Source organism: Impatiens glandulifera, chromosome 1 (assembly GCF_907164915.1).
Source record: "Impatiens glandulifera chromosome 1, dImpGla2.1, whole genome shotgun sequence".
NCBI lineage: Eukaryota > Viridiplantae > Streptophyta > Magnoliopsida > Ericales > Balsaminaceae > Impatiens > Impatiens glandulifera.
In genome coordinates this window covers 104,101,921-104,112,948 of record NC_061862.1, presented here as the reverse complement: position 1 = coordinate 104,112,948, position 11,028 = coordinate 104,101,921, and positions in this window count along the sequence as shown.

Sequence of the window (11,028 nt, the reverse complement as noted above, 5' to 3'; positions counted from 1 at the left end):
GCATTGTTTGTATTATATTGGATTTTAGGTATGAATTAAATTATTTGAATTATGTATGATTGAAATAGTGTTTGACTAAGTTAGAGTAGTTTAAAAAATTGGTTAGATTAATGATGATTGGTTTGAAATGTATATGAATGAAATGTTAATGTTTGTTTAGGTGAAATTTGGCTTGGATAATGTTAGATATTGTTGAAATGTATATGAATGAAATAATGTTAGATTAGGTTTGAAATGTATATATGAATGAAATATTGTTTGTTTAGGTTGAATTGGGCTTCGATAATGTTAGATGAAATTGATTATTGGTTGGATAATGATAGATTAGATATAAATTATGTTAGCATTATGTAAGCCTAATTAATTTAGTGAAATAGAAGTAAATAATAATGCGGGTTGTTTTCCATTTTATTAGAAATATGGAAGTACCCGATAAAAGCTGGATGACCTTACGTCGAGATCATCCAGATTACGAGGAAGGTGTTGACAAATTCCTCGAGTATGCTGTTCGGAATACATCCCGACAAACCGTGAAATGTCCATGCGTGAAATGCTTGAACACGCCGTTTATGGAAATAGACGAAGTGAAGACTCACCTCATCGTTTATGGAATAAATATTCATTATGAGTATTGGTATTTTCATGGAGAAAAGAGACGTACTACTCAAGTGGTTAATGAAGATGTCGATGAAGATGCCGATGACTACGATGATGATGACGACGATGATCAGTCGGAGGATGCCGTGCCGGAATTCAACGATCCGAGACAGGAGATGAATAATACAGTTAATGAACAGGTCAACGAAGAACGTTATATGCACGAATTTATAAACGATATGTTCCCCAACGTTAATGACGTCCCGAGCAACGATGAACCAGTCGAAGATGCGCATAGATTTTATAAATTGCTTGATGATTGCAAACGGCCATTGTATCAAGGTGCTCGAATAACGAAATCATCGGCACTACTGAAACTACTTCACATAAAAAATGTATGTCAATGGACGAATTCTTCGTTCGATATGTTGCTGCGTCTGCTTAAAGACTACATATTACCGATTGACGCTCAATTGCCAAACTCGTACTACGAAAGTAAAAAATTCATTACTGATATCGGGCTAAAATATGACAAGATAGACGCATGTAAGAACAACTGTATGCTATTTTGGAAGGACGACAGAAATGAAGATTCTTGCAGAGTTTGCGGTCTTTCAAGATGGAAAGTCGACCAAACAAGTGGGACAGTTCGGGAGAAGCAAAACGGGAAATTCATTCCAAAAAAGGTGTTGAGATATTTCCCTTTAATACCAAGACTGCAAAGACTATACATGTCCTCAAAAACGGCTCCAATGATGAGATGGCATAAAGAAGGAAGAGTTGACAGTGATACGTTGAGACACCCCGCTGATTCCTTAACTTGGAAGACGTTTGATGAAAATTATACAGATTTTGCTTCAGAATCCCGAAACGTAAGACTTGGTTTATCAAGCGATGGATTTCAACCATTTGCAAATGGGAAAAAATCATACAGTGTTTGGCCGGTAATTCTCGTCCCTTATAATGTGTCACCCACGACTTGCATGGATTCTAGCAATTTCATTTTATCTATGTTAATTCCGGGTCCAAAGAGTCCGGGAGATGCAATTGACATATTTCTCCAGCCATTGATCGATGAGTTGCATGAACTGTGGCAAACAGGTGTGAAAACGTTTGATGCACACACCTCGCAATACTTTAACATGCGAGCGGCGTTGTTGTGGACCATTAACGACTTTCCCGCATACGCGAATTTATCAGGCTGGAGTACGAAAGGTAAATTTGCTTGTCCTTGTTGTAACAACGACACGGTATCCCTTCGATTGGTCCATGGTTCCAAACAATGTTACTTGGGTCATAGACGTTTCCTTCCACCGAAGCACAAATACAGAAGGGATAAAGAGTCGTTTGATGGTCGAACTGATTATAGGGATCCCCCTAGATTGTTAACGGGCCAAGAAAGTTATGAGCAAGCACGAGACCTAGAAGACATTATTCTTAGTGCGGATATGAGCAAGAGAACCAAGATATATCATGAAACGCGGGGCGACAATTGGAACAAACTTAGCATTTTCTTCCGTCTACCTTATTGGAAATCGCTATTATTGAGACATAATTTGGATGTGATGCATATTGAGAAAAATATCTGTGATAGCGTGCTGGGAACAATAATGAATGTGAAAGAGAAGACTAAGGATGGTCCTAAAGCTCGTAAAGACTTAGAACTCTTGGGCATAAAATCATGGTTACATCCTATAAATGATGAAGGAGTTGTTCATTATCCAGAAGCGCCTTTCAGTTTGACATCCGAGAATAAAATACGTCTTTGTAACTTCTTGAAAGATCTCAAGTTGCCTGATGGGTTTTGCTCAAATATCGGGGGTTGTGTAAATTTGGAAGAGAAAAAACTTTCGGGATTAAAGAGTCACGATTGTCACATCTTGTTGGAATATCTAATTCCTTTAGCAACTCGTGGAATGCTTCCAGAGTATGTGTATGATGCGTTAGTAAATCTGTCTCGTTTCTTTCGGTTGTTGTGCTTCAAAGAGTTGATTCAAGAGGACCTGGAACAATTGTACATGGATATTACATTGACACTTTGCAAATTTGAAATGATTTTTCCGCCGTCAATCTTCGACATCATGATGCATCTCCCGGTTCACTTGTCATTTGAGGCTTTGCTTGGAGGACCTGTTCAGTATCGATGGATGTATCCCTTTGAACATTACATGGGTACAATGAAAAGATATTTGCGGAATAATAACCACCCCGAAGCCTCTATAAGCGAGAGCTATCTTGTTAACGAAAGTATTAGCTTATGTGCCAGGTATATGGAGGAACAAGATCAAGAAAATGCACAACCTGAAATCTCGGGGATTTCAATATTTGCATTATTGGAAGACCTATCCAACGGAAAAGTATACAACTTGGATTATATAGATCGAGTGACAGCCCATTCTTACATTTTGAAAAATTGTCCCGAAGCAGAACCTTTTTACATGTAAGTTTCAAAGTTGCTGTTACTAATTAGCATTAAAGAGTGTTACTAATTAGCATTCGATCTATTTGCAGAGATTATAACAACGAGTCAAGTGGAGAAACGTTTGCCGCATATTTCAAACATCGAGTGAGTAAATTACAAACCATATATCCTAACTCTTTTTATTCATATTAACAACTTCATTTCGGATACATATATAGGTCGCCCATTTAACAGAAATGAACGACATATCAAGAGACCTCAAGATCTTAGGAGAAGGTCCAAGTATGTACTCGTCTATGTATGTTTGGTGTAAAGTAAACGGATTCAAATTCTGTACAGAAAAACACGACGAAGGTTTGACAACTCAAAATAGTGGGGTGGTTGTTGAGGGGTACAACGGTTCTGAAACTATGTCATACTACGGAGTTTTGACGGATATAATCGAATTACAATATTATTCTCACAAACGAGTTGTTTTATTCAAATGTAAGTGGTTTGATACACACTCGGGGGAACTAGGAGTGAAAGTGGATAAATATGGCTTCGTAAGTGTAAATGTAAACCGAATTTTGAAAACGCAAAGTCAAGACCCGTATATATTGGCGAGTCAAGCAAAACAAGTATTCTACGCCCCTGATATGTCAGCCCGACCCGGTTGGAAGATTGTGACAAAAATAAAACCGCGGTTTACAAACATATAGTTCATATTAATTAATTAGGTAGATTTAATTATGTTTTTAACTTTATATTCATTTTTATTACTACTTTATTTCAAGTATTCACTCATTTTTATTAATGGTGTGAATTAAGAATGTCTGAAGGTCCTAAAACAGTTTGGAAGAGTATGAGGAAGACACCCAAGAAATTGGATAAGAGTTACCAAAACCTACTTGCCCAATCCGAGGCGTTAAAGCAACGAGGATCGTCTTCGAGAGACCAACCACCGATTCCTGTGGTCCCGATAGCTACTGCGCCTCCCCGAACATACGAGTCTGAAGACGATATTGATGACATCGCAGAGTATATAGAGAGCACATTCGCTGCTGATAACCTGCCTACCGATGAGGCTGAAGACGAGGGTCTTGAGGAGCCTATCGAGGAGCAGGATGACGAGGAGGAGCACGGGACCACTCCAGACCCATCATCGACAGGTATTTCGTTTACAAATTAGTTAGTGTTTCAATTGATTGACATATTTAATTAAGATTTTGATAATTTCGAAGAATCTTCTGCCCGCAAGAGACGGGGGAAGAACAAGAATATTGCGCTGTCTAAGAGGCTAGCGGGGACGAGGATCCCTCTAACGTTTAGAGAGAAGGATGGGAGGCCAGGCGGTACAGACGTGGGAAGGACACTGTGGTCTAGACATGTGGGGTCGATTATCCGGAGCCCCGCAGCCGTCTCACACCGTCTTCTCAAGTGGAAGGCTTTAAGTGCAGACCAATTGGATTCACTGTGGACTGCTATCAAGGTTAATAATTATTACTTGATTATACATTACGTCATGAAATAATTATTTTTCACATTTGGATGTTATTTTTTTCAGGATCCGTTCGAAGCGACTAATGGTGACATTGACTCTTTTCGAACGAGGGGGTTGGGACACGCCAATCAGATATGGGATAGATGGCGGTCGGATTTGAACAAGAATTATATCCGCGTCCACAAAGGAGACGAGGCGGCGGTACTGGCTAATCCTCCACCGGACTACGATCGAGATGATTGGGAGTTTGTGTGTCGCAACCATTTCTTCACAGAAACGTTTAAGGTACGGTTTCATAATTCAAATAAGAGTTGATATTAATTAATCTAACTTCATTTGTTATTTCAAATACAGAGACACAGTACTACAAATATGAAGAATCGGAAGAATCTGAAATTCCCACATCGAATGGGAAGTAGACCGTTTGCACAAATTGAAGACGAGTTGGTAAGTACATTATTTGTAATAACTTAATATAAAGATTGTTATTAATTATATAAATCATTTATTTCAACAGGCGATTGAAATGGGACGGCAACCGTCTGTAATTGAAGTATTCAAGAGGACCCGTACACCAAAACCGACACAAGAAAACCCAACACCCGTCCCGGACGAACACGTGCAAGAGAAAATTGTAAGTGAATTGAATATGCCTAGTTTTTTTATTATAGAAATGAGATTTTATTTTAATTGTGCAGGCTGAGATGGAGGAGGTTGTTAGTAACGAACCGGGAATATCTGATTTTGAATTGACGGAGAGGGTGTTCGGACAACAAAAACACGGGGTCGTCTTCGGAATGGGATCAGGCGTCCGACCCACACACTTTCGTGAGGATCGTCGTAGTGGAAACAGTTCACAGCGAAACAATGAGCGATTGTTAGAAGATAATCAAATAATGAAGCTCAAGCTGGAGGAACTGGAGAAGAGAGATGAAGAAAGAAGGCGGAAAATGGATGAAATGCAATTGGAAAAGCAAGAAATTGTGGAAAGAATGGAGAGGGAGAAGTTAGAGATTACCCAAAAAATGGAGAGGGAGAAGTCAGAGATTACCGAAAAAATGGAGAGGGAGAAGTCAGAGATGAACGCGAGAATGGAGAGAATCGAATTATATATGAGGCAACAACCACCTCCTCCCCCCACAAGCTAAGGTTGTTTCGATTATGAACATGTTTTCATTATAGTAGTTGAACTTATAACAGATTGTTCGGAATATTTGTTTGGTTTCGAATTTTGTAATGTTCACGATCAATTAATGTGATCGTTTAATGTATGCTGCATTTCTTTTATCATTAATATATTGGTTTGGCTGAACAGGTTTTGGTTATGTTTTGGTTGCGAGCAAAATAATCCGCACATTTTTAAAAATTTAGGGGAAAAAACCGAAAGTAATATTGAAATCTCTCGGTTTTTCTCTTTTTGAAAAAAACGAGAGATATTAGAAACCTCTCGGTTTTAAGCCAATGAGAAAACCGAGAGTTATATGACAAACCCTCGGTTTTTATCCTTAAGAGGAAAACCGAGAGTTATTCACAAAACTTTCGGTTTTCCTATTCGGGTAAAACCGAGAGTTTTCATATAACTTTCGGTTTTCTTGAAAAGGAGAAAACCGAGGGTTTTGCAAAGAACTCTCGGTTTTACAAGAAGAGGAAAACCGAGAGTTATTTACAAAACTTTCGGTTTTAACCGAAGAGGAAAACCGAAAGTTTTGTATATAACTCTCGGTTTTCCTCTTCGGGTAAAACCGAAAGTTCTTGGCAAAACCCTCGGTTTTTCCACACAGAGAAAAACCGAAAGGTCTGTATAAAACCCTCGGTTTTTCCAAAAAGAGAAAAACCGAAAGTTCTTGTAAAACCCTCGGTTTTTTCAAAAAGAGAAAAATACGAAAGTTTTCATATAACTCTCGGTTTTTCTCTTTATGGAAGTCCCGAGAGTGTCAATAGCGAGGGATGGCGAGGGTTACTAAAACCTTCGGTAAGGTGTCTTCACCGAAAGTTATAGGGTCAAAACCGAGAGTTTTAACTCTCGGTTTTGACCCTTTTTTCACCAGTGATATATAATATTTATCAATTATCAAAATCTAAATATAAGTTTGATATTATTTATAATTTGGTGGATGGTAATATGTTTAAAAGTGTGACAAGTGGTAATGCAATTTGTGTGAAGGTAAATATTAGTGGAAAATATAAAATGAAATAAAAGAAAAACTTTATATTTGGTTTTGATATATTTCTGTAAACTGTTCAGTTAGTTTATATTCTGAACGCACAACCAAATTATGGATTTGGGTAAGAAATTATCTCAAATAGTTAATTTCAGTTTATAGTTAACATTGATGGATTAAAAGATTTGGTTAGATTTACATTTTTTTCATCAACCATCATTACTAACTAATATAATTATATTTCATATAGTTTCACAACTTTTGCATTAGATTGGAATGCACTATATGTATTACGGGTAGACCTTCAAATCGATTCGAACCGTTTAACCTTTGTATCTAATCTGAACCGAAAAACATCATCTATATATGTCGATTAAATTTTCGAATGTAGAGTCTTGATTAATATAATTCACGTAGTAAGGCCAAATATAAGGTCTATTTAAATATTGAACTAATCTAATATGTACTAATAAAATATTAATTAGTACCTGAATTTTACATATATATGAACTTGATTTTATATTTTTATTTTAATATTGTTTGCAATTATTATTATATTGATGATTTTACATAATTTTATTAAAGTAGTTATTTTTAATGGATATAAATTGTGGAGTACTAAACAATTGTGTGATCAAACAAATCCAATATTTGATATATTAAATACTTTGGATACATGGTAGGAAGTAGAATCTCATTTGAGATCTTCTGCTATCAAATAAGCCTGTTACCCCTGTTGCCTCTCACAAGGAGGAGAGGGATAATATGGTAAATAAATGAAACACTATTTCATTTATTTACCATATTACCCCTCTCCTTGTGAGAGGCAACAGGGGTAGCAGACTTATTTGGTAGCAGAGGATCCTGTTCCGTAGAATCTTTGGTTGGAAAACAGTTATTACTATTTTATTAAAAATTTTAAAAGTGGGATGGGTCAAAATCAAAGTTAGATAATCTCTATCTTTGATTAAAGGATGACAAAAAACGATCCTGGAGTGTCTGATTGGAAACAACAAATAAACAAAGATTACATTAAAAAATAACAAAAGCATACAAGACCTACAGTTTTAAAATTTTGTTTCTGTTGTGAACTTCCTCGTTGACTATTCTTACTCTGCTTTAGAATTCCAATTTGCATTCCTCAAAACACAATTTGCATTCCTCGAATTCCAACGATTATATTTACGTCTCATCCTCACCTGTTTGGATCTAGGCTTTATTGTTGGTGATTGAATTGTTGCATATGATGATATTTTTTTGTGAGTTACGCATTCAATGGTTTCAACTTTGCTTGAGTTGTTTCGATCTACTTTTATAGTCTCCTCTTAACTTTCCTCCACTACTTTTCTATCACTTTCATCTGCTAATTTTCCATTGCTTTCATCCCCTGATTCTTCACATTCTTTCTTTCTCTAATTCTTCTTCATTTTCACCCTCTAATTTTTCTTCTTTATGTGATTCTTCATCTTCTCCTTCCTCTGATTTTTCATCTTCTCCTTCTTCTGAATCCTCAACATTTTCATCATCTGCTTCTTCATCTTTAGTTTCCTCTAGATGCTTTTCAGTTCCTGATTCTTCAGTTACATTTTCCTGGGCTTTCTCATTCTTCTCCTGAACTATTAGGCTATCCTTCTGCTTTTGAACTTTCAAGATTTCCTGTTGTTCTTCAATTTTTTTTCACATTGATTACTCATGTTCAAAAATATTGCAGAATGCACATCTGTTGGTCTCCATTCATATGAAATATCCATGACTGTGGGCTTACCTCTTCTGTCAATAACTGTCATTTTTGTTGGTAGAGTACTTCTAGGGCGCACTTCAATGCATATCCTAGCATATGTGATGTGTTCTCTTTCTTCCGTGATTGGATCCATATACAATGGTTTTTCTAGTAGACTAGCAAAATGATTAAGTGCTTCTTCATTGTACATATGAGCCGGAATGTTCCTTAGTTTGAACCAAATTTGAGCTGTTTCTTTCGGTTTGCTACGTAGGTTCAATCCTTCAGACCATCTTTCCAGCTTCATGCATTTTGACCCAACATAAGTATGCCTCAACTTCAGAATATTCTCCAAATTTGTTCCCTGCTTGAACTTTAGAAAATAAAGATCATTGATATTTACAGATACCTTTTCCAGTCCAATGTGCTCTCATTGTTTTAGCAAGGCATCCTTAGTGACTAGGAAAGATACACGATTTTTTCCTATAAAGTTACCAACAACTACATATTTCCACTCTTTAATGCATTTCTCTTCAACTTCAAGGGGTAATTTAAACTCAAAAGAAGATTTGAGAATCTCAACCTTTGGTTTAAAATCCCCCAAGAATCAGTGCCTAAAAATCAATGATCACGGATTCAATTTTCATTAAAAATCGTACTTAAGTTAAAGTGAGAATTATGATGGTGAGAGATCGTGCTGATTACATATATATATATATATATTAGAACTCTTCGAAATTATAAATTATCAAATAATCCCGAGGCACAAAATGATTTTCTAAAAAAAAATCCTATAAGGACTTGTTTCATTAATGATTTTATATCAGTCGGTTTTAAAATAATTAAAATTCAAATTATTTTTATATAAAACCAATAAGTTTAAATAATAAACAAAATAGATAAACATACTAAGTAAGTATTGTGTATGACAAATCTTATTTGTGTTTGTTTTTGAAGATAATTAAAAAACAAATATGTAATCCGAAAGTAGTTGACGACAATAATGTGAGGCCACCAGACCACCGCGAACAATTTGGGGCAATCAGCCATGCAGGAGGACACTAGTAGAAAAAGGGTCGTCAATAACGAATGTCAATAACATTCTTATAAGACCGTTACTAAAATTTAGCATTACTCAATCTTAGACCTGACATGGTTGAATTCGTCAATGCTAAATGACCCTGGTGCATTCCACAATTCCAAAGATGGCTTGGTTGCATTCGTCAATGCTAGATGGCCTAGATATATTCGTCAATATCGGATGACCTAGATGCATTCGTCAAATCTAGATGACATAAATACATTCGTCAATATTAGATGACCTAGATGCATTCGTCAATTTCGATGACCTAGATACATTAGTCAATGTAGGATGGCCCGATGTTCTATATTCTCTCTTCTAGATATAGAGTTATCTCCAAGACAACTTAAAAACTTTTTTGTTAACCTAAATATTCAAGTATACTCAACGAATCTCCACATATACTTGAATACTCTAAGATGTTCTAGATGTATTAATCACCTCTTTTGAGACCTTGATGATGATATTATCTACCAGACACAACATAATTGTTGAATGTGTCTTCTCCTTTAGAATGACCATCTCATCAGTTGTTTTTGATCATACTGATAACTTTAGTGAACCCATATGCTCTGTTGTTTCAGTAGAGCATGTATCCTTATTTGTCATTCTATTTCTTGAGAATGACCATATTAATGGGTACTTCTATTTCTTCCAACAACTTTAACGACCTCATAAGCCCTATTATTTCAAAAGAGCCCGCATATTGATTTGTCATACTTTTCCTCGAGAACGATCATCTCAACAATTATTTGTACCTCTATTAAAAATTTAATTGACCCCATAAACTATGTTATTTCAGCAAAGCCCGCATTTTTATAATATTATTATTTTGATTAATCATAATTATTTGTATATTGTATTTTAAAATTATATTATTATTAACTGAAATTATAAATTTTTATCTTAATTATAAATGTTTAGTTCTCTATATTTATTTATTTTCTTTCGGAACTTGAATTGTAATCAATATAAAATAGACTAGCATATTGTGAAATTTTAAAAATTTTAAAAATAGTAAGGTTCAAATGTAAATTTGATTTCTAGGTAAATATATGAGAAAGAACTTTAGTATTTTGTTTTTGTGGCATTCATAAGAAAAGTATGTAAACTTATGTCGGTGAGTCACAACTTTGAGTGAGTCATCCTACCCAAATCATAAAGTAGGTTGTTTATATTAATATTCTTTTCTAAACTTACTCTATTACTAGCTACATGAGTATGAGTATGAGTATGAGTATGAGTATGAGTATGAGTATGAGTATGAGTATGAGTATGAGTATGAGTATGAGTATGAGTATGAGTATGAGTATGAGTATGAGTATGAGTATGAGTATGAGTATGAGTATGAGTATGAGTATGAGTATGAGTATGAGTATGAGTATGAGTATGAGTATGAGTATGAGTATGAGTATGAGTATGAGTATGAGTATGAGTATGAGTATGAGTATGAGTATGAGTATGAGTATGAGATGAGTATGAGTATGAGTATGAGTATGAGTATGAGTATGAGTATGAGTATGAGTATGAGTATGAGTATGAGTATGAGTATGAGTATGAGTA